Below are 26,429 nucleotides of genomic sequence, written 5' to 3' on the forward strand. Positions count from 1 at the left end.
TTCACTGCTCTTTTCCTAAGTAAATAAATAAGTGAATAAGAGCCCATAAAGATTGATCAAAGTCTTAGTTAAATGCAAATCGGAAATAAAGACATCTACTTCATGTACATACATATGTTCCATTAATAAATAGAACAAACGCACGCACAAGAGAACTGCGAACGTATATATTATTATGTATGTGTATGTATGAATTAAAATAGCTTCCGTAGTTGTCAGTTGTACAAAGCAATCGCGACGAAGTCGTGTGCTGAGTAAATAGAGAGAAGCTGGAAGCTGAATCCAAAGCAAGTACGCAAGCAGGAGCCGCTGAAAGCACTCGTCTGAAGCGTCGAGTCAGTGTATTCCCGAATGTCGGATAGCGCGGAATGCGCGATTATCGCGAATTGTACCGAGCGCTATTCTGCGATATCGAAGAACTTTAACGAAGTATTTAATGAAAGTGATGGACTTTATTAAGTTAAGAAACACGTATAAGCTCAATCAACGAAGCTCACAGATATAAAAGAGCAACTTTGGTAAGTTTTTAATTTAGAGCTGGGGAAACCTAAGACTGACGATTAGAATGTACTATTTTTAACTGATGGATTTATATGATTCCCAAATCAATCAATGAAGTCCGCTAGAGAAAGTAGCATTGGTACCTATAATCTTTTTTTATAAATGAAGAAACTAAAAAGTGAAATACTACAAGTATCTTCTAACAGGTATTAATGCTTCGGAACAGCTGATGAATGCTATTCGTTGACGGCATGTTACGAAGTGTTAATAAAAACTCATTAATTAAAGCATAAAATATTTAACAGTTAAGAAATTTTTATTTTCACCAACATAAGTAACTGTTCAACACTTACTCATATGCTAAAGGCCTCAGTTAGTGTCATTTAGAAGTTTTTTTATTATATTAAATTATTCCCTGAAAAGAAATAGGCATTTAGTGTTCGAACTGAAAAAACATTTAGCTTAGATATTAAAAATTGTTGCTTTGATATTTAAGATGCGTTAAGCGTATCCAGATTTGTATGCACAAAGAATTAGGATTATGAAACAGTCACATTTATAATTATCCTGCAGACAGATGCATTCAAACATTTAGTTAAGCGCTTAACGAAAATTTTAATTACTATAGTTAATAAGAGGATAAAGATTAATTAACAAGATTCTCCAATATAAAATAATCCAGTTTTTCTTCAGAAATGGGAGCAATAATAAGAGCAAAGCTCTGAAAGTTATTGAAATGCAATTTTTATAGAATTAAGAGAAACGCAACATTATTGTTATACCTAAAACAATTCATAAAAATCATATCTATTATGACTCATTGCAAACCAAAACACTACTACTTCATGTGGTAGAAATAAAGATTGTAACAGATATTGCCGGTTATAACTCCATTAATACCCATCTTTAATGTGATTTCAAAAATCCTTTGTTGTCCACAAAAACCGTGTTTAGTAGGATTAAGGAGCTAGTTGTCACAATGCTTCTATTTTCTACAAATAATTTTGCTGTGATCTTACTAACAGGGAGTGTATGCAAAAGTGCACCATCCACCATAATTTAAATCTGCTTTAGAGCATCACATAGAAAGGAGACTCTTATTTCATTGCTTCTCTGAATGATGAGTAAATTTGTCCATCGTAAAGAATTCATACTTTAAAGAATGTATTCTTCGAAAAGGATTTTACCTCAAGTTTTGATAAAATAAAATGTTTTTCCTCGAAAATTGCTGTTTTGGCGAAGTATCTCTATCAATATCTGGTAATATCAACTCATCCTTAAAGGCATGCCAAGGCACCCCACATCCAGGGGTAGATGGCATAATTGCAAGATTTTAACAAAAATAGAATGAAGATTCGGGCTATAGGGCCGTGGTCTAAGTGAACTATTGTGTCCAGACGTTTCGTCAGGTATTGCGGCTGACATCCTCATCGCTGTCGAGATATAATCTACGTTCACGTTGTCAACGCAGCACTACCACTGAGGACTCAGCCGCAGTAGCTGACGAAACGTCTGGACACAATAGTTCACTTAGACCACGGCCCTATAGTCCGAATCTTCATTCTACTATGAATTCCGGCCGTGAAAGCCTTTGTTATTATATTTTAAGAAAAGTTTGGGACTACCTTAACATGAATTTAATGAATGGGTCCTATATAATATTAAAGTCAGAAAGTTAAGCTGTTCGCTGCATTCATCGGAATTGCACAAATGAATACAAATATATGCCAGCTAGCCCCTGTCCTCTCGTGAGTGTATATTGGAAGAAATGTCTTAACAAAGGGAAAATACAAAACAATATGTTTGATCAAGTTATTTATTTTAATCATCGACAATTTGTTGTTTTCTTCTAATGTCATTCTGAATGATACAGATAAAAATAACTTCTGTAGTTAGAAGCGTTCGAAATGTGGTGTTATCGGCGAATGATGAGGATACCGTGGATAGAGAAGGTTAGAAATGAAGGGGTATTAAAAAGAATAGAACAGAGGACTCTATGGAAATTAATAAAAAATAGGCGAGATAGGTTGGTAGGACACCTTATCAGGCATGAAGGTCTGGTCAAAAACATATCAGAGGCAAAAAAGGGAATTAAGAGAGCAGAGGTAGACCTAGAATAGATTACTGCTCGCAAATAGTTAAGGTTCTAATTTTACGGAAATGTGAAGATTAGCTCAGGATAGGAAGGAATGGAGGTGCGTTTCCAACTAGTCTTAGGACTGACGACCTTAAGCGTTTAATAAATAACCACTTAAAATATTCTTGACTTATATTTTTGTATTTGAAAGTAGATAAAGCATAAAAAAATTGAACGATTTCGCCACCTTACAATTAATGTTTTTTTGTACTATTATTCTAATAAAATAAGAGGAGTAACAGTGCGAAAATTTAAGAATAAGAACTTCATAATGAGGTGTAATCTGCAGTTTTCAGAATTCATATGCATGATCATAACTACTTACCGTAATATCCTGTTCTGGAATTTAAAGAATTCCGAGTAATGGGAATATCCTATTAGTCGCTCAAGATTATAAATACAACTAATGGTGAGATTTTAAAAAGTTGTAAAAGGGATCAAAAATATCAAAAGCCGTCTTTCGGTGGGTCCTGACAGTAAACCTCGGACTTTAACCAAAAACGGTCAATTTGACCTCATCAAATCATTTTTCATCATATTCGATTACTCCATTGAATCTGGTACTTCTCCTAACACATGGAATTATTCATTTATCAGACCAATTCATAAAAATGATAATAAGAAAATAGTGCGTAATTATTGCCCTGTCTGCATTGTTAACTTCCTATCAAAGTTGTTCGATAATATTATAGAATCTAAAGTTACTCCATTGCTAGGCTTGACACTCTCATACTCTGGGTATGGTTTGAAAGCTGATAATAATTTAGAAGTTGACTTAACCTAAACTAAATTAACAAGGGTATTTGACTTTATCAGTCACTCGTTCATTCTGAACAGACTGGGTAATTGTGGCATTGGGGAAAATCTGCTGGACTGACTCCATTCATTCTTGAGTAGCAGAAAATTTACAATAAAAATCGGCAATTTTTTATCTTTTTAGATGCGAGTCACTAAAGGAGTTGTCCGAGACTCACAATGTGTACCCAGACCCTTTAATGTCGCCGTTGATTTTGTGATTAATACGACTTTAAATTGAAATATATTCGTGTATGCTGACGGTTAGAAGCTGTTCAAAGTTATGGAATCAATTGAGAGATTCTCAAAAACTTCAAGAGAACTTTGATGCTTTGGTAAGGTGGTCACTCCATGCTTTTGCTTTCATTAAAAGGTTATAATGAGTCTATTTACGCACGAAATTGGATGTAGCGTATTTTTAGGCGGAAGCATTCAAACTCTATTTGATTTCTGTGGTTATGATGTAATTTACTTACACCATGGAAAATACTACAAATGGCGCAGTAGGATTACGTATGCTCCAACAAGGTCCACTTGGGTGGATATCTACTTGCTGAAAACGAATCCTGACGTAGCCAACCTCAACGTGATAGGCACGTTAGCTTAATCGAATGAAATAATTTGAAGCGGTCTGTATTCTGTCGAAATTGCCAGACGCGGATCGCGATTTCGATCTTTTTGGATCTCATCAGCGCGTCGCAGACAGCTTCGACAGAACACAGACCAACTTTTACCTGCTGTATTAACAGTGCGTTTTAGAAAATACTACAAATGGCGCAGTAAACGCCATCTGTAGCACGATGCTACATTTTAGGATTACGTATGCTCCAACAATGTTCACTTGTGTGGATATCTACTTGCTGAAAACGAATCCCGGCGTAGCCAATCTCAAAGTGATAGGCACGTTAGCTTAATCGAATAAAATAATTCGAAGTGGTCTGTATGGATCAGAAGCCATATTGACTTAAAGCCTCTTCTCCTTCCCTTCTTGGGGTTCAGTATGAGAATAGCAATCTTCTAGTTGGAGGGCATCGTGCTTCTTAAACTATACTGAAACGCTTCAAACACCATCTCTGGGATCTCCTCTAACATAATTTCTAATAGCTCTATAGTCACCAAACCTGGAGCAGGGGCCTTCCCCGCCTTGACATTCTTCATCACCGTTATAACTTCCTCCGAGCTGATAGGGTCATTCGTCTCATCATGGTCTCCTTTGTGTCATATCGTGGGTCTGCAACGGAGAAACAGCCTCTCCGCTTCCGAACGTATTATCTCGGGAGATAATGTACGAGTATGGTTTTAGCTCCCTTTTCGCTATTTTCTGAACCTCGTCTCAGGGAAATGCCAATTGTTCAAGGAGGGCCGGCTACCTCTTTTTAGCTACCGAAATGACTTTCTCCGACGGAGTCGCTTATCTTCAACTCAACCAATGTGGACCTGGCACATATTCTTTACAGCCTCCTACAGATCATTCTGTATTTACCCCTTTGAGCCGTAATATCTTCATACCACCAATACTTCAACGCCGGTTAGACTCTGACACCAGTATAGCATCAGAACCCTTTTCTGCCTCTAGTTGGTCGAGTAGCTTCATGGATTCCCAACTTCTGTTACAGTTTAAGCCGAAGATACATTAGTATGTTTAACACTCCTCGCTGCTCTCCTTTTATTAACCTTCATCTCTTGGGACAACACTGCATTGCATGCTATCGGCGCGATTCCCCTCTGCGGCACAACTGTAACATTTCATATGCTTTAACGTCGTGGTCCTTCTCACTGCATCTCATACACCTCTTCAGTTATTCTTTGGCCATGCACTTGAAAGCCAGGTGCCCGAACCCTTGGCATTATTAACACTTCCGGGGGTGTATATCCTTTCTTCTATGCGACCTCCAATCAAGTCTTAGTCGCCTTCTTTGCAGAAGCTCCTACTCAAGGGTCATCAATTGACAGGCTCACACTATGAAAGTTGAGAAACACTTGACGATTGTCTTTAAGTCCTGTTATCCACTGTTTACCCTTTTTTATCTCGAAGGCCGTCTCACATGACTTGTCTACATCCTCATTGACAATTTGCGTACCGGAGTCGTGAGCATTTAGCTCCATGCACAACTTTCGCAGGACCCCAGCATATTTGGAATTCCCTCCAAACGCCTCCTCGTCTATAGCAATAGTAGACCCTTTTGCTCTCCTCTTCCTTCCCATGTTTCTCAATTTCGGACATTCACTGAGTGCATCTATACGATGCCAGATCTGCCATATCAACAGATACGCTCGGGATCCTCTTTTAAAAGATCTTCCACAGTCGAGTAAGATTCTTAAATAAGTCCTCACTAGGTGATTCTTCATCATCAGTAGTTTCTCCGATTTTCTCCAAGGCATAGGTGCGATCAGTTTTCACCGCGATCAACACCTTATCCCTATCCTCGTCGAGTGCGCGCGGCACTTCCTTGTTCTCCGGAAATCTGGCCACGCAGTCCTCCTTGTCGATCGTATTTGGTCTGACAATTATAACGGTATTCTAATTGAACTCGCAACGAAGCATTCCTTCGACCACTTCTCCTCTTCGTTATACGTAAGGAAGTCCTCAAAGGTCTTGTTAAGTCTAGCCATTATGCTGTTAAATTTGTGAGCCACTATAGCTGTCAAAACTTTCTGAGTACTGATGGTAATCGTTTCCGTCCTATGAGCAACCTCCACTTGGGTAGATTTTTACTCCATTTGTATAATGTACTGGGTCCCTTTTTCTTTCAGTCACTTCTTAATTTTGGTTGTCTGAATGTTTCTATTAATAGCTTCTATTTTACGAGCAACATCACAGATTTCCTTCTCCACATTTGTTGACCTCCACAATATATGCATTAATTTAGTGACCCTCTTGTATAGCGTGTAAGTTCGTCACCAGTTCGCCGACTACCGTTGGCCTTTTCCTTTTGGGAACAGCTTCTGGGGACTCGCTGGGTGACATTAAAGGCTTTTTGTGGTTCTTCCGTACCTCCTTTTCGTTATCATATAATATAGGACGTTCTGAGTGCTTTCTAGCGTTCTCTTCGTTACTGTTTCCGCCGTTTACCATGTTGATTATGTCGGTACCAAACCCTTTGCGAGATTCGCTACGAAAATAGTCGTTTCTCTCCTGTACCTGAGTTTCCGAAGTACCCCTGACTGTTCCGGTCCAAAATTCTCTTATCTGGCGGTGTTTCGTCAAAGTTTGGTCTAAGACGATTAATTTCGTCTAATCCCACCAGAATGCGCTCTTACTTTGTATTTCATAGCAACGCTTCTCCATTGACACAAACCATATGGATCGGCATTATCCCTAATTTGGCTTCCCCTTAGTCCATAGCCTAGTCCGCCGTAAATCCAGTTTCACCCTCACAGTACGACAATTCCAAATGCAGGGGCAGATCTACTACGTTTATTTAACTATTTTGTCACTTCTTTTCTTTGTATTGCCTCGAACTCTCTGACTCGTACTAACTACACTCGATCTTCTGACAACTATTTATAGAGACTTCACGTTTTCTACAATTTTCCAGCATATGCAGTCTAGAAACCTGACCTTCTTTGCCACTCTGTATGTTGGCTTGCTTGCATACGTGTGACACCATTATCGACATTATTCATTTCAAGTAACCAGAGAGGGCCGATTTCCACATAGAGTGAACAGCATCCAGAAGCACTAGAGCTTCCGACCGCCTACCATTTTCAGCGGCAATTATTATTTGTTTATAATATGTATTGTTGATCTAAGCCAAGCAGCAGTACACCTACATGTATTTGTAAACTAATATCTTATGCATATTTTTGATGTTAAACAACTTATCGATCGGATATGAAACTAATTTCATGTAAAGGAAACGCGTTACAGAAAGTATGTAGTGAAGGCGAATCTTGCACGAATCGGTTAATTACACATGGCGCATGAAGAAAGGGAAAGAAAGCAGACACAGCCGTCAACCATTCGTTCTGTCAATACTAACAAACTAACGCACAGACATGCAGCTTTTCTAAATACATTCTAAAATAATCCTCTAACAATATGAATAACCTAATTTTATTAGAGTTGTATTAAAATAAAACTTTCACAAAAATTAATCCTGAGTCTAATATCTAATTTCTAATATCGAAAGGTCTTTCAGTTACTGAGGTTGAATATTACACTTTCTTGGCGATTACTCTAGAGCATGACTTGATTTTTTTATTATTATATTTTGTTTTTATAATATATTTCGAACAAAATAAATATTTTTGGCGTAGTCGTTCTTAGTCACTACGATAAACAGTAAAAACGGAAGACTGTGTTGCTCCTGTTTGTCTTTTTATTTAAGAAAGCGCAATAATCCGTGGAACTACTAAAAAGTCACAGTCACAGTCTTAAATTCCAGTTGCAATTTTTATTTAACCTATTTCCGACTTGGAATTGAGCCAATTCCATGAACCCTTTTACTGGCTGATAGTAGTGTTTTCGAAAAATTTAGGAAAATCGGAAATATGCAATCACTACTTTAAACAGTACAAGTTTATCGAACACAAAAATTTATAAAATTTGTTTTATTCGACAGTGTATGACTTAGAAAGATAAGATACGCGCACATTTATCGGAATCGGATGGACGGCACATACGGGCGCACCACATCATCAGAATTTTATTTATCAAAGTGCAAACGTGGGAATCGACTCGCGGAATTAAGCTTAGTATCCAGTGTCAAACAAGAGTTTCTTAGAGAAATTGAATGCGGTTTTAGATTTATAATAGACATAAGAACCATAGAAGTATGGACTCATAAGCGTCACAGAGTCAGCCAATTTTTTTAAAATAAACCAAAAAAGATTTTTTTTCATAAGTCTCCTAAAACACTAAGTATATTTTTAACATCGAGCAAGACACTATACGGATACGAAACATAGACGGTTGGCGTGGCGGAAAAGAAAGGTTAGAAGTGTTCAAAATATGATATTACAGGCGAATGATGAAGATACCGTGGATAGAGAAGATTAAAAATAAAGAAGTATTGGAAAAGATAGGAGGACTATTGAAGTCAATAAGAAATAATCGAGATGGGTTGTTAGGATACCTTCTCAGACATGAACGGTGTTAAGAGGAGTAGAGGTAGATCGACAATTATTTAATTGCTCTGATACTTACCACTTTTAAGTACGGTGTAATCAGGAACGAACTGCAAACTGCATTGTAAAAATGTATTTTTCAAAGTCCTTTCCACAAGATGTCAAAACTATCAAGACTCATACGAAAGTAATTGAAAAATTTGGTTGAATGTTCTCTCAACCTAATAAAAGGACTATAAAATTGTCCATACAAAGGATTCGGTTTAGTATTGGATGAACCCAAAATAATTTTCGCGCCAGACACATGCTATCTCTACAAAATTCATGTTCAACTGAGCCGAAAAAGTAGTCATTCAGTAACCAGTGCGTGGTACCTACAGATAAGCAAAGTTTCAGCTATTTTGTTGCTCATAACAAAAATTTGCTAGTGCAGGGGGTAGCGCGTGATGTAATTATTCTCGGCTAAATGTTATTTTCGGAATGCGAAATGCCCGGTGAACTATAATTTAATAAAAGGAAAGTAATAAATTTGATTTGCATAATGTGTCTTAGTCTCTGATTTAATTGACTAAGTTAATATCGTATGTTCGTGGGGCGTAAATTTTTATGTATATATTATAAAGGCCGCCATCAAATTTCCTCGGTTGAAGGGTCAGTTTTAGGAAACAATTCACTGATGTCCTTTTCCTAAACGAGGGTTGCTTACGTGCCCTAAGGGACGCCACTCAAGCGAGCTTTTCCTTAAATTACACTCCAAAAGATATTTATCAATTTGCCATCAAACTCAACCGGTCCCTGATACCCACATTCCAGAATAAATCAAAACGTAGACAATTTATCTTCTTTGTCTCTTCATTGAAATAAAGTAATAACAAACAGGTTAATAATTTATTTTTTTAAATAATTTTAAATTATTAAGAAAACGCAAAGCAAAAGATTTTTTATTGATAATATATTTAAATACTGGGCAATTACTGTTTTAACCTAGTTAGGCATTTTCAAGGAAGAAAATGAAAAATTCATATTGCACTTTAACAACTAGGTGATACTTACCATTATGTTTTAATTACATTTTTTATAGTTTTTTACTTACATCCAATTGTCATTGTAAATGCCTTGGTGTTAACCGCTTAGGCTTTAATTTTTCATTGTTTATAATATTTAATCCATATAATGTTTTGTTCTTAAAGTAGTTTTTTAATTATCTATTATTTTTTATTACTTTATCTATTATCATCATAAGGTCGTCAGTGTTTGGACACGCACCTCCACCCTTTTCTATCCTAAGCTAATCTTCGCACTTCCCTGAAACTAGAGCATCCCACATCCTTAACTATTTGCGAACAGTAATCTAATCCAGGTCTACTTCTACCCCTCCTAATTTCCGTTTCTGCCTCTAATAAGGCTCTAGCAAGACCTTCAGGCCTGAGACGACATCCTACCAATCTATCTCCAGCATTTTTTATTGACTTCCATAGAGTCCTCTGTTCTTCTATTCTTTCTTTATCTATATTATTTTATAATTGTTTTGCCACTGTCTGCAGTTATTCCACAAACCACACCATTTAAGCTTCATGTAAATTATCTAGAAAACGTAGTACGATGCACTGATTTCACCTTAACTGTAGCCATTAACATCTTATTTATACTGCAGTCCTGAAGAAGCCTTACAACAAAATGTTGGTTGTGGTTTCACATTTATAATAATCATAATTCATAATCTACCAACATTGGTTGGATTTTTGTTTTTCTAACACCACGGTTGACGCCAGTTTTAAGCAAGTGTAGCATCATAGGCAAGAGTTAACTCAAATATGATCGAGGGAGGTTTGGTACCAATGCACGTACGGAAATACATGCACGTACAGACGGGGTGACAGTACCGTCACGGGCATGTCGTCGGACCCCACGAACAAAAACTCACCCAACTGTCACGTATTTAAGTGCGTGCACCTCAATAATGATACAATAGACTTGACTTGACCAGTGTGACGAATGTTCCTGTAACAAAAATCACATCACTAGTGGGCGCTAGATAAATATTAGTAGATGGTGATATACGCCACAACTAAATGTATCAACTTGCTTTTAAGAGCATTATTACAATGAATGATTTATTGAAGCTGAGTATAGCGTGCTAATGAGGTCTAATGGAATAAAAATCGCGATCCACTTGTGTGGTGGTTTCTATTATTCTTAAATATAGATGTCTCTGAATAATTTTTTTTGTTATTTTTCTATGGTGTAAACGTCCTTAAGTTTTCAACTCTAGCATCATAAACAAATATTCCATAGCTAGTTATTAATGTGACCTGCTACTGACCAAATTAGTAATATGTTTCCATGTATCCAGCATCGGCATTTGAAATTATCTGCTGTATAATTCAACAGATATTATCGTTACTACGGTCCAAAGCTGTTACGTATGTATGCATATTATGTACGTACATACATCTATGGTATATGGATGACTATCAGAAACGTTCCTTTGTCGGCAAATTCTAACGTAGTATAAACGTTAAACCCTTTTCGTTAATAGGACGCTCGAGAGTACAAAGGGAAGGACGAGAGATCTGACCATCAATATCGGATGAGCTGCAGATTACGATCTTGCTTTTATGATCTAACAACAATTAGCTTGTTGTAACACTGTAGCAATTTTAGTTACGCTACACAATGGATTATTGATTAAAACGGCTATATGATGCACTATATCTATGGTAACGATTTATGCGTTGTAAGCTTCATCGAAAGATAATATTGCTAGGCTATAACAAATCAACAGAATTATTAGAATCTTTAGATTGTTAAACCAGGTCCATTGGTTCATAATTAGCTCTTATTGACCACTTTGACTGCATGCATATTATGCAATCAACGATTACACTATTCTTCTGCTTATTACATTTACACTAAATTTGGTAAGCGACTGTAGGGTAATTCCAGGAGAGATGGTGCACCAGGTGAGTTGGAACACTTTAGTTTTCACGATAGTAGTTGAGTTCGGCAACGTTGCTATTTATCAACGGCAGTAGTGTACACGTGTTGCAACATAGACTAAAGATTTTGGCGTTAAATCATATAAAGGGTAAGCTATACACAAAACTAGGTTTGAGAGGACCTAAAAATAAATTGAAACTTGTAAATGTTTCATATTTATTCGCAATTTTTGTGGGCGTTTTAAGGTTAAGATAATTGTTGAGGTTATAATCAAGTTGGCGGAGTAGTCAGATTTGTGTTGTATTTAGCGAAAATTACCTGTAGCAATTCTCCTGTAAAATTAGGAGAGATGGTTCATGTAACATCTATCTCGTAGAATAGAAAAGTATGCTACTTTATAATTCGTCTAGAAAGAGAAAGCCATTCAGCAACTAGCAAGCTAGGTTCAGGAAGATACAAGTAATGTCCAAGAAGCAATTCAAGAAAATGATGCCCCAGGAACCATGTTAGACAAATTTAATCCCGTACTAGGTACATTTTACACAGTTACTGAAAAAGATAAAAAACGAGTGAAACAGGTGGCAGCCGTTTTAACATCACCTTAGCACATTAAAAAAAGCAAAGATGTTAGCAAATCAAAACAGGTGAAAACAATATAGAAGGCTATGAACCCAATGACGAAGATTAAATCAAAGAAGAAAAAGAGAAAAGTAATGAAGAAAGCAGTTACAAATGATTCAACAACAGATGACGATTCAGATTTTACTCTGCAGGAATCTGGTGAAAGTCTTTCTGAACACGACTGGGTACAATGCCTCCAATGCGATGGTTTCTTGTAGAGCTGCTCAAAGTTTGTCAATTTTTGTGACATGTGCGGAAAGGTTTTATGTCGCAAAAATCATTAAATGTCGGGCTTTTCTAGTGAACCATATCACCCGTAGTGGCTGCACCAACTCACCCAACCATGTCGGGTCAGTTTTATCCATTTTACTGTCTTAATGACGAATATATTTTTGTGCTGTGCTCCTTTATTTCTGAAGTTATAGTAACTCGAAAAAAAGTGTGCCCGGAGTTACCCTACATATACATAATGGCGATGAAATAGGTACAGCTAACCATGATACAATAAAACTAACAAGATAGGATTACAAGCGAACACAAAATCGACTTTCTCGCTCATGACGAGAACTTGAGAGTTTTGGTCATTTTCGAATACACGTACAATGCATTAAATGATTGTTCATATTAGTAAATTTATCTCCTTTATGGTCGAAAAAACAAAACAGACAGTTTATACATAAGAGAATGAATGTCTATCAATAAATATATAAACTTTTATTGTTTAATCGATTGTTTGTAGATTGATTGAAGCACTTACGTGACTTCATTATTTTGTAATATTTTGTTGTAAGAGCTGATTTGTTGGTTTAAATGTGCATAATAAAAATAAATAAATGAAAAACAAATGAAAATGCTGTAATTGAAATCTGTTCTTAATAAAGACGACATTACATGCAGTCCGCCCTTTGTTGCTTCCAGGTGGTATTATATTATGTTGTGACAGTCAAAACCTTTTTATTATATAGTGAGAATGTTAAAAGATAATAATCCTCACTTAATATATCTTTGAGCTGAAATTCAACAATCATCAGATTATAAATGTAACCATTCTATTTTTTTCCTACAAAATTTTTCAAACTGCTTTGAGCTCTGTAGATAGAAGTGATTAACAGAATACAAAACGTTTCGTTTGAATGATGCTATAATATTATCGCTGTCAGGTCAAAGAACATTAGGTAGGTCCTTTTTAAATCCCTTAGATTGATTATCAAAATGACAACCAAACACAGCGCATTTCATCGTTAAGTTTTGTTTGTATCTTACCAACACAAGCACTTATTATTGTAGGTAGGTACATATATAGGTACTTAACAGCATTTGTCCTCACGTTTCAATCACAACTCCATCAAAATATGAAATAATAGCATAATAGCTGAGGTTGTTTACTCTCAAGATGACGTAGCAGCAGTCCCGCCCATCCTGCGTCAAATCCTATCCTCTTAGCAATATTGTATCATGACAGCTAACCATATGTAGACCAGTTAGATAGTGAAAAAAGAGAGTATGGACTCGGCGCACCTTTATATTAACCAATAAAGAATTAAAATAATTCTTGCATAGAAATTGCAGAAGTTAGGTAAAATGGCAATAATATTTACTTTGCGGAGTAGTATGCTCTAAACATTGAAAAAGTGATAGAAAATTAAAAAATCAAAATGTACAGACTTTAACTCAACTTCCATTCGGAGCTGACAAAGAAGTTGGGGAACTTCATTTCTGATGTGAGCCCCCCTACCGCACACCTTTCTTTACCAATAAGAATAAACTATACTTATGTGTTTTGGTATTTTATACAATCAAATTATTTAGCTACCTATTGGGATCCGTCAAATCGGAGGAGCCTAAAAACATGGCGCCGATTAGGGAAAATTTATCGTAATTCCTATAGTGTACCGTGCAATTTCCAAGTTTTTAAATTACGAAGTATTGACACAATATTGGGCTGACACAAAGCCTCGGAAAGGAAATTTCGTTGAAGGTGAGCGTGTTTTTAATGCCAATCACATTATAAAACTCGAAAATAACAAATCCGGAAGCTAGCCTTCAAATTCCGTCAAGTTTAGTGCCTACTTTTTACAAACTTCGAATTTAAAAAGTGATTCACGTTATATAATTGGTGAGGTGATTCTGGGTGATTTAAGCAATATCATATCAATGACTTGCACGTGCAAAGCCGATTTAAGAGAACGTTGCAAACACATTATTGCAACTTTGTTGTATTGCAGCAGGTAGGTTCTTAACCTCAAAATACTTATATCGTATCATTAGAATTGTGTTAAATCAATTACACAGGAATAAATAATTTCTCACTTTATAATTTTAGTATGATTCTAGTTTTAAATATTAAGGTTATGGCTGATGGTAAATACTTGCTGAAATATAATCATGTGCATTAAAATGACGTGAACAAATTTTTATTCCGGAATTCACTTCTTTGATACCTACTGCTTTCATCCAAGCTTCTATTAGTTTACTTTTTTCTCTAATTTTCCGAATATATTTTTTACATATATAAAACGGTTAGTTTTTATTGGAAAGTAGTTAATGTAGGTGAAGAGTGAAGATCTATGTCTGAAGTGCTATTGCAGTTTTTCACAGAACATATTATCTTTTTATTTGATTTAATTTTAGAAAAAAACTTCGTCGATTCCATCATCAAAAAAATTTTTGTTTTTTTAACGTGTTTTATTATTTTAATAAACAATTTTACAATTTGCGTGCACAGTTCCTATATAAATTTTTCCCTCATTCGAGTTATAAATTTTTCCACCAAATGGTGTATGCCCATTTGACGGATCCCAATAGATTATTATTCAGTTTTTTATTTTAAAAGATTTCTGGAACACGAAAGGCTGAAGAATCCCGGGGCCTGCTTTGGCTTCCGACGGCCCTGGCCTGTTTAAAAAATATGGAAACTTCCAAATTTTGTATTCCCATTTAATGCAACTAAATGCCAACATACCAATTAAGCAATTGGGAGAGTTCAAACCATGGATTTACAGTTTAAGGTTAATATGGTAAGTTTGTAAGACATATAAACAATGAACTTCTATTTACATGTCGGGTGTTATCAACGATTTTCATCGCCATCCAATTTTCACTTCAAAATATTATTTGCATAGTTTACGCATTTTATTTGCTATAACATTTAGAATTAAAGTCCATAAACCGATGGTATTGCAAAACCAAAAAAAAAAAAACTAAAACAACAGAAACGTAAAAATGGGTAAGGCTTACAATTGTTTGCGTTATGTTATGTGATTCAGTGCCGTGCTGTATAATGCAAGGTCGTTGCCAGTAAATGACGTAGAAAATTCATATTTATTCCTTTTTGTTTGTCTAGTTAGCGTAGGCGTGTGGTAGAAAGTGGAAATCCTGATCTCCTATGCGAGCATCGTGGATTCTACTTTTTTTCTCAATTTATGTTTAAGTATTTATTTTTTGGGATTTTAGTTTTTCTATTTAATGTCATGCTTATGCACCACTTAATGGTTAAGTTGGGGAGGGTTTATAAAATACGTCACTAGAATTTTATTTTGCTTGAATCGTTACTTTCTTGAGAAATATTACGTCACAAAACGATATGTTGCAATAGCTAAAACGTACGATGTTCGAATGGAGTTTTAAAAAACTTTGTTTTAACACATTTATTTGGTTCGGTTTCAGGAACCGTTATTACACTTAATATTTTAATAATTACACACTATTGATGGCTAATGAACGAGTTACATAGGTTTGACCTATAATGAAGACTGTTGAATGAATGCTTTTTTTTTTTTTTTTCGTGGAAGAGGGGAAATCTTCAAAAGNACATTTATTTGGTTCGGTTTCAGGAACCGTTATTACACTTAATATTTTAATAATTACACACTATTGATGGCTAATGAACGAGTTACATAGGTTTGACCTATAATGAAGACTGTTGAATGAATGCTTTTTTTTTTTTTTTTCGTGGAAGAGGGGAAATCTTCAAAAGACACCCAGCCGTCCGTACGACTGGGTAGTGTCGGATTCCCGAGGAAGGAGTCCTCGGACCTACCGACTAAAACCCCTCTACCTCAGGCCGTTTTAGGACCAATTAGGGTCCTCTTCAGCCGTATGTGTTTGTGTATTGTGGAATGAATGAGAAAATTATGAGCTTATATACTAATTGGATGTGTCATGGCCGGTGGTATAATTCATAGGTAGGGGCAAAGGTCGCTGGATGTAACTCAATTGATTATGGCATACAAATATTAGGTAATAAAACGAAATTAACATAATAAAACTGGTAAGCTAAGAAAAAAATTAAAATAAAATTGATAAATCGCAAATCACAATTTGTAAGAGAAAAGGCCCCTCCTCCTTGTCATTCGTCTTGTACTCGTCTTCGTATTGTACGATTGGTCCCTATGGATAGAATACGTTCAGACGCTAGTTTCATTTATGTAGTATATCGAAATGTTTAGCGCCCCTTGACAGCTAATTTCCTTTTTTCTTTTTTCATAAGCATTTTTGTGCGTTAAGAATCTTTAAGGAATAAACAAAAATGAAAAAATAAGTTGTCGAACTTGAAAAATATCAACACACACCTACCAACGTTCGTTCCAAGCTAGAGCTCCGCGTGCTAGCGACCAGTCGATCACCACCGTCAACCATATATAAATACATACAAACCAAACACGTAGCTATGAGGGGGCGCTTAAGGGGTTGAACCCCTTCTCCCGAAATTTTAGTAATCTAGCAAAATGACTATGAAAGAAAACCTCTGTTACAACAGATACGTAAATAAATATATATCTTATTCGGTATCTATTATGTTTTGAATTTAAAAATGAATATAATTAGGTAAATAACGCGCTGTCATCTGTTAAGCGTAACATGAATTGCAATACTGCAGTGCTTCAGAGATTACGATCTTCCAAGCACGCAGTGATGAGCAAAGCAAGTCCAAGACTGTCCCAGTCTTGGTATAGGTCTCGGTCTTGGTCTTGTTCAAATACTAGTTTTGATCTTGGTGTTGGTCTTGCTGATATAGTTTTGATCTTGCTCTTGGTCTTCCTGATTTAATCTGATACTTACGTTTCCTTAAATAATTCTTCTAAGCACAAAAGAAAAGGTTAGAATAAAGAGGTATTAGAGAGAACAGGAGAACAGAGTACTCTATGGAANTGTATATTTGTTGATGTCTGTGAAAACTGTATTTGTGTGTTTGGAATTTTTGTAAATATCTTTGTGTATTGTTATCATTGTAAATTTCATTGTGTGTTATATTATTGTTGTGTAAATATTCTTCCCTTATAATTCTATTTCTATACTTACTATTTACCTGCTCGCTTTAACGACTATTTAATTGCCTTCGTACTTTCCTATAATCTCTTAATAACATTTCAACCCTTGTATACTAACTGCATGACATCTATAATCCTTACTTTTCCTAATTGCTATTTTATGATGGGTCTCTTCGGTTATTTCAGTTCAAACTTAACTTCTTGGTATTTCTTCTAATCGTCATTTCCAGATTTCACTAGCAACTTATTGGTTCCCTACTTTAATCACTTATTTCTAACTCCTCCTTATCACCCTTTCTACAATCTCTTTTCGAAAACTAAAATCAGTTCTGACCTGTGCTTCCTAACTTCAACTTCTACTTCTAAATTTCTAGTCTTCATTTCATTTTCTGTAAAATTAAATACCTTACCGTTTTCACGTGTTATTAATTAAATCATCCACCTATCATCTGAACACATCGAGTCCAAAACATAAATTGACCCTTCCTCCAACGTATAAATTGACCATTTAACAAAATAGCATAAGGTAATTAAAAAAAATTAAGACACCGATAAAAGATTAGTTTGCCTCTATATTTCAAGCATGTGTTATCCAAACATTGGAACAAAGAATACTCACTCCGAGGACATTCCTGTAGAGCTCTTTTTTCAAACGGTGAGGTTTATTTTTTCATATTTTGTGTTAAAATTTAGTAATGCAAACTAAAAATTTCAAATAATGAAAGTATTTTAAGTATTTTGTACCAAGAAAAGAATATATTAAACTTGCTTCAAATAGTTTAACTCATAAATCCACTGGAAGTAATATTTTTTCGTTCAGTCTTATTCTTTCAGTCTTGGTTTTAGTCTTGGTCCTGCTAGTAGAAGAGCAGATCTATTTTGTTCATCACTAATAAACCGATGTTTGACTCATTTCGAATTGATAACACAACGTATACAAAAGCCATAATATTTTAATGTTCATATTTTTAAAAATAAATAAACTTATGCGACGACTTTTCGTATGACTGTCTAATTTAAGGCTGTTTGGGAGGTACAATCGGAGACAAGAGTATATAAAATTAGAAATTCGTGATTAATTAGGTTTTGCAGCATATACTATCTATACTAAGAAAAAAGTATACGGTTTCAGAGAAAATTTGGAATTTAAACAAAAACTTTGAATAAAATAAGAAATAACGAATAATATGGAAAATTTTTAACTGACTTTTGACAGTGAATATGCCTTGATTTCAACTTAGAAACAAAAAAATATTTAGTTTCAATCTCTATTAATAATGAGCGTAAAACTTTTTAATATGTTTAAATAATAATTAAAACTTTAAAATTGCATTTATTTCAGACAATTATAAATATTATCATTATTTAACAAGTAAAAACGAGATTTTCAGCTAATTTTTCATTTTGTCCTCGATAACCATTTAGTGAATTTGAATAACCTTACGCTAAAGTGATTCTTCACAGTTCAAGTTACATATTATAAAAGTTTGAAGTTTCTCGGAGCTTTTTTTCTGTTAATAAAAATAAACTTACTCTGTTCGGTTAACGAATCTCCATAAAATGACGTGTAAAATTACAATCTTTTAAAATTTCAATAACTTTTTAACGGTTTAGTGAATCGATTTAAAATTTTTACAGGAGTTTTAGAATTGAATGAGGAACGTTCTTCCAAATTTTTATTTGTCTCGTAGGATTTTGACATACCTCCTAAACATCCTTAAATGTGGCTTCTAATGGTAGAATAGTTGCTCACCTCTGCTCTAATATATATATAATCAAATGTTAAAAAAATATGTTTAAATGCTACTATAAATTTTAAAAACTTTTATTGACAATGTAAAAATAAATTTTAATGAGTAAAAAGGTGTAAAACTGAACAGGTACTTATCGTACAAGCACAAAATGTAAAATCTAAATTTGGCACTTCGTCAACATGAATAGAATTTTGAAATATACTGGAAATAAGTTCAATGGAAAATGAGGAATAAAGCATATAACTACGCATATTTTTGTCCTTATTTATAGAATGGTTTAGACGTGTTGTAAAAGGACGAGAAGCAGAAAAGGATTACTACATTTCCAACTCTTTTCCACTTTACCACAGCTTTTCTATTTGGTGCATAATAAATATGTAATTATAAATTGTATTTACTTAGTTTATTCATCATTATCCTCATGCATCAACATGTAAAGTAAATGTACTATGTTTAGAAGTATGTTATTACTCTTAATTTTAGTGGAAAGTGGTGTTACTTTGTATTGGTTGTTTGGAATTTATTCTGTAAAAGCCATAAGCTTCATCTTTTTACAGAAAGGAAAGCTTTCGAGAAACAAAAGCTAACAAAATGATAAAAATCGTGTTACCATCTGCGCTTTCCTTTTCATAAAAAAAGGAAGAAAAACGAATGAGTTTGAGAAGAGCAAACAGTTTATCTTTGTTGACCCAAATTGTTTGCATTTAAATATTTCTGGAGTATTTCTGCAAATATACAAAATATTTTTATAGATATTACTTTTTTTCACGTAAAAAGGAAGACAAATGAGTTTAAAAATAGCTAACAATTTATCTAATATAATCGAAATTGTTTTCATTTAAATATATTTCTAATTATTATAATTTTATAGATAGATAATGTAACTACCTTTAATCTCAATCTTTCTCCACTACTACAAGCAGATATTTCATTTTAAAGAATGTTTGTATTTTTACTTTTTCGTTGTTCGTTTCAGAATTCTCTTTAATTCGCATTGAGAATTTTAATGCTAAATTAATCTTGTGAACTTCATCAGGTTCAAATATATTGCAGTCTATTTTAATAGAAATAACAATAACATTATTACAAATGAACAAGAGATAAAGAGCGCATATTAACAATTACAAGTATATCTCAAAGGTCAGCATCTTTAAATTTTTTTCAACGATATGTTCTAGTTTTAGGGAAATTTGGCTCAGGATAGGAAAGAGTGGACGACCTTATGATGATGACGATGATGATGATGTGTTAAATTCGAATTTTTTATTTATATTTAATTTTAAATTTAACATAAAAGTAGCAATATCGGTGTCATAAATATGCATCATAATATGAACCTATTGCATTATACGTGACATAAATCATGAAATATACAGTGCCGCGACATGGGTTTAGGAATTTAATTGGAATAATCCGCATTCTCGTTAAACACTTTTACATGAAATATTTTACACTAATATTGGCCAAACGAACGAGCAACGAACTAATATATTTTTGCCAACAGCTGTCTGCAGTCGCACTGTCGCAGTTTCACCCTGTTGTTCTAAATTGGGCGAGTTGCAATCATTTAGGTGGTTTTGTCAAATTAATGTTAACAGTTAAACTGCAGTAGTCCGATAACGGATAAAAACTAAAACGTTAAAAAAGCTCACCTATTTCATTTAATCTTACTGCAGGAAAATGCCGTCACTTTTGCGAGAATTATTAAAACCAGCAGGAAAATATAATGAAGCTTGTAAAATCATTTTAACTCTTCGCAAATTCTTTGATTAAAGTCACAAAACTTGTTTGTGTGAGTATATTTGTGCCTGTGTATGTGTCAGTAGACAAACACGCGTTTGAAATAAAGCTAAATAAAAAGTGTAGTAAGTGACAAATCTAACAAAACCTTGAAGTACTGGTGTACATGATTCATTAATTTAAATGAGAAAGTAATTATAAATTACTTTTAAACATACATACAATTTAGACATCTTTTTAGAAATGAGTTAGTTTAATATGAAATATTATACTGAAAATTCAATATCTGAATTTTTTACCAGCTACACGCTACCTCAAATTAATGAGGGAAAAATTGTTGCTGTTGTCATACCTCCGCCGGGAATCGAACCCGGGACTTTTGGCTTTACGCACCAATGTTCTGACCACTAAACTACGACAGGTGACAACAGCAACCACGACCAACCGACCTACAGGTTAACGATGCGTCGAACTGTTATATACTCTTATAAAGCTTTATAGTAAACATTTTCAATATTTCACTTTTATTATTGCAGTACTTACCCAGTTATTTATTTACTAGTATAACTCGATTTTTAATTAATAATTATGATTCAACGACAACATCCTTGATATCGAAACTAGTTAGTTAGATCCACCTTTTAATTAGACGTTGGGAAGGTCAAATAATCGCAGAATGTTGTAATATCGGGCGAGATACCCGAACAGAATCACATTGCAAACTTACCTACGCTAGAACCATGGTAGCTAAACGAAAAATTATTTAACCGGATGTACCATTTTACTTTGTTTGCTTGTTAGTTTGAACTTCGAAATCGGAAAATAATATCCAAAAAAGTGATCCGGCATGGAATCCAAGACCCTGGTTAGGCTCTATGATGATTTTTTTCTGTAATAGAAACCCCTTTTATTCCAAAATCTTATATGGAAAAAATACAAATACATCAAATATGACTGAAAAGTCTTTTCTTACATCCGAATTTTACCCTGCTCCCATACAAACCTTTATTTTAAATATTTCTACAGAGAAGTACCAAATCGAAAAACTACCACAAAAATTGTTAGGTTTTTTTAAGGGGTCAGCGACGTACCTCAGGTGGTTACTCCCAGTTTACTTTGTTTAATGACTCCTACTATGTGGTTTACCTATCACGACCCCCGCAGGCACGGGATTGAGGTACGCCCAATCAGCGCACGGTGATCGAAGTCACAACTACCAGTTTCTCCCCAGAAATTAACAAAATCCCCTAAAACCTTCTGGGGGTGGGGTAGTACATATACAATCCCTTTCAGGCTTAGCAGGCTTATTACTCGAGCGGATATACGTTACTCACTCGTCGAGGTGCCTGCTTCTCTTCCCAGCATGCGGTATGTAATCACCATTTCTACAAGTACAACCTCAAGTGGCCGCAGAGACAGGAGCATTTCCTACCTGGAACACCCGTCCTCTCGTAGTACCAGTGGAATGCTCAAGAGACCAATTCCCCTCCAAGTGGAATTACTTGCACTCCTGCAATAGTGAACCATCTTGGGTTCATGAGATCGCCTCTATCCCCTAACCCTTAATACTCATGTCGGCTAGGACACTTCGCAAAATTCTAGCACGTATTTTTACCAAGGTTCCGGCCTTTTTCCATATTTTGTGAGATCATATGTGGGTGAACATCGTGTGGTCCTCCCGCAGGAATCGTCTCGCATTTTAGGGTTAGATAATAGCTGATTTAATACCTCAAGCGGCTGCTTATAGTACACGCTTGCCGATTTGGCAATTGAGTATCGCTAGCTTCGATGTCGAACTGCCTGCACGTCCATTTCATTTGAGGGAGCATATAATTCTGTAGTCCAGCCCCTAATTTTTGATTTTTACATCACATTAGGCTTAAAAGAGCCCCTAATATCGGCATTTTTTATATTCGTTTTGGCCACTTTGTTGTGCCAGATATATAGACCATGGAAACAGGCCATATTTTTCTAAAGAACATTTAGTTTTTGGTCAGAAATTTATCAAGAATAAGTAGCAGGTGTAGATAGCTATTTCGTTATTTAAGTTTTGAGCTTCTATCTGTTCATAGATGATTTTGATAAGTCATTGACCAAACCGTAAAAGTAGATTGGTGTAATATCAAGACGGTATATCGTCATCTACTTCAGCGCACTACATCTAAACTCATCCTATACTATCAAAGGTACGAACAATATTTTCTTGTTTTATTAAAATAATAATAATAATAATTATTTATTCAATAAACGGGAATACTCCCTTTTTACATAAGGACATTAATATAATNTTTATAATTGAATACTTGTTGATTGATTTGAATTGATAGATGAAATAATAATAATAATTTATTCAATAAACGGGAATACTCCCTTTTTACATAAGGACATTAATATAATATATAATATAAAATAATGATTTCAGGAATTTTTTCGTAGATCGACTAGTTTCTCCATCCATCTCAGGTCCTTTCCTGATCCTTCTATTCATTTATCCATTCTAGCATACACACAACAAAATTTATATCAAAAAGACTAATGTAGGCACGAGCAGTAAGAGCATCGCTAAGTTATAGTAGGTGGTCCGCACAATGGAAATAAATTTTATTTATTATTTGTGTTTAATAATTGATAATAATTCCTGATTGGTATATTTCGTTCTCGAAAAGGGGTTTTTTAATAATTTTGATGAAATTGCAATATCTATGGGGGTTCATAGAGGCAAAAAACCAATCTGCAAAATTATTTTCTCAATTGCCTAACGACTAGACCGTAGGCTGCTGGAACGCGCTATTTCGAATATTAAAATATGGTGTAATTTTTCTAATTTTCTTTTGTATGGCAAGCAGAAATTATGGGCTGTATTATCATCATCATAAGGTTATCAGTCCTAAGACTGGTTGGACACGCACCTCCACTCTTTCCTATCCTGCGCTAATCTTCTTATTTCCCTAAAGCTAAAACAACCCATATCCTTAATTATTTGCGAGAAGTAATCTAATCTAGGTCTACCTCTACCCCTTCTAACTTCCGTTTCTGCCTCTTATATGTCTGACTAGACCTTCATGCCTGAGAAGGTGTTATGGGTTACATAGTAATTTTTTTTATGAGTTGCATACTAAGAACAATAACTTATGATAAAAAAAAGATTTAGCCAGATATTTCTCATCATTTTTTTTTTAACTCAGAAGTAGTAGGCTGGTTTTTAATATAATATTTTTTTATCAGTGCTTAGAAAAAGACATATATTAAGTAAAAATTTACAAACAGTTACATGCTATTTAACAACGTTTCAAAGTGCCGGTATTTGACATGCATGATGGGACTTATTCACAGTATATCAGTGCGTCATTGTTCTGTTTTGAATGTGTAATATCAATCGGTAAGNCATTTTTTTTTTAACTCAGAAGTAGTAGGCTGGTTTTTAATATAATATTTTTTTATCAGTGCTTAGAAAAAGACATATATTAAGTAAAAATTTACAAACAGTTACATGCTATTTAACAACGTTTCAAAGTGCCGGTATTTGACATGCATGATGGGACTTATTCACAGTATATCAGTGCGTCATTGTTCTGTTTTGAATGTGTAATATCAATCGGTAAGCTAGTCAAAGGATAATTAATGGACCTGCTTTCAACTAATTTAAAAGCAAGTTTGAAAGGTTTTTGAACTGCATTCATAATCTCATTAACAGCACACGAAAATGCATGTACACACGTTGGTACACAGATTCCCACTAAAGTTTCTAATAATAAAGTAATACATCAAAAATAATACAAAAATGAACGTACTTGGATTTTCTATTTTCATTGAAAATGAATTGACCTGTTCTTCTAATATAAGGAAAGAAATAAAACGAGTGTGAACTCGGCTCAATTAGCGGCGAATAATGGCAGTGTGATCTAGCGCTTAAACAGGTTGATCTCTAATTTACAGGCACGCAGCTAACTTCATACTGTTGGCTTTTTGTTCGCTATGCGCGCGTAACTTGGGTTTCAACGCCCCGAAAAAATAAGTGTGCTTTTAGACAACATTGTTTTTAACGGTAACTTACATGCGCTAAAGCCCTCAGGGTCCATGAGTGCCGGCGAAATATTTCGACGATCAATAAGGTAGGTAATATTATAAAGCCGATTAATAGGTAGTAATCACTGTTAGAAGAAGCTTTTTTGTAGAAAAGACTTTAGACTGAAGATATACACTTAGTGGGCAGTGTTGTATAAGTGTTAGAAAGTGAAAGTAAGAAAACATAGAAGTGCAAATATTTTTTGTTACTTGTAAACAACTCAGTTAATAGTGGGTACAACAAACAAAATACTGATTTTTGCTCATTTCTGCTTCCTCTGTGCAACGGAAATTTATCAGGCATTGTTGTTTCGAAAGTGTCTGGCAACGAAAATAGTAGGCAAATGTTTAGATTTGGAAGACTTATTTCCCAAAAGAAGGGATCCACGGCGTAGATAGAGATACTTAATTTTATTCCTGTAGACTTGAGCGACCATGAAGGCGAAAGTTTCCGGGAAGTTAATGAAATTCTTATTAGCCAATTACGTGATTGGTAGGCACCTTCAACGTCTGCTAATAATTTAAAATCCAGAAAATATCAACATCGGAATATTGATTTTCCCGGATACTGACAGAAATATTATAAATACCTTTGACCAAAATATAGACGATGCTACTCCTTTCAAATGCTTTCAAAGGATTTTACTGATAGTGTCGCAAGAGTTATAATTTATATTTTCTTCAAACATCGGATATCGTGTACGACTTAGTACAAGAATGACATGCAAATTGAACGATGAGTTTGGTGGTTGCTATTCTTCTTTTTCCACAAAATTTACATGCTAGAGTTTTTTTCGATAGTTAGTTTTGGTCAGGTATCTGACTGAAAAATTGTCCACTCAAAAATGATCCCATTTTGAAAAAGGAGGAGTTACTATTTCTTCTACAATGAAGCTAACAAAGTTGTCGTTGTAAGGAGAGTCGACAACCGAACTATAACTTTCACAAATTCCTTCGTTGGATCCTGTAAAGAGTTTGTACAGTAGTGGTAAACTAAAGACATCAATTGTCCCAAGATTGTTCAGGTTTACAACAAACATATGAGAGGGCCGCTGACTTAGCGGGAATGTTGATTGAATTCTACAGGGTATTACTCAAATTCCGAAAGTGGCACCTCAGACATTTTGATTATATCATAGATTTCTTTATGGTGAATTCAAAGTTAGTCAATCGTAGGGAAAACGGTATGAGTGCGTTGGCATTAAAAAAAATCAAAAATGCAACTATAAACCAAGAAGGCTTAGTTCAGCAGGGAAAGAAAACACCGATCGTTTCCGTACTAGTGTAGAATAAACACAATTTTTACATTTATCTACTGGAAGCAAGGACTGATACGGGCTTACTTTTTAAGGTGGTTATTCGCACAGAACATAATCTTAACTACAATATACGAGGGTGGATTGATAAGTTTCCGGCCTAACCAAGAGATGACGCCACTAGGCCTACCTTGAGGTGACATTCTATAGTACCATCCTTGGATAGCTTGTAGCTATAGTTTCAGCCCGATCTCCTTGCTAGTGTAGGTTTGACAGCACG

General features: G+C 34.8%; 1 protein-coding gene across 2 annotated transcripts in view; it reads left to right on the plus strand.

Annotated features, from left to right (window-relative positions):
* Positions 1-255: 255 nt before the first annotated feature.
* The window catches only part of LOC108740131 (LHFPL tetraspan subfamily member 6 protein-like), a 216,889-nt gene continuing 190,715 nt past the window's right edge, over positions 256-26,429 (plus strand). For both annotated transcript variants that reach the window (XM_018474337.2, XM_018474336.2), the window contains exon 1: positions 256-518. The gene's annotated coding sequence lies outside the window, so the exon portion shown is untranslated. The remainder of the gene's footprint in view (positions 519-26,429) is intronic.

Source organism: Agrilus planipennis, unplaced genomic scaffold, assembly GCF_000699045.2.
Source record: "Agrilus planipennis isolate EAB-ADULT unplaced genomic scaffold, Apla_2.0 scaffold87, whole genome shotgun sequence".
NCBI classification, from domain to species: domain Eukaryota; kingdom Metazoa; phylum Arthropoda; class Insecta; order Coleoptera; family Buprestidae; genus Agrilus; species Agrilus planipennis.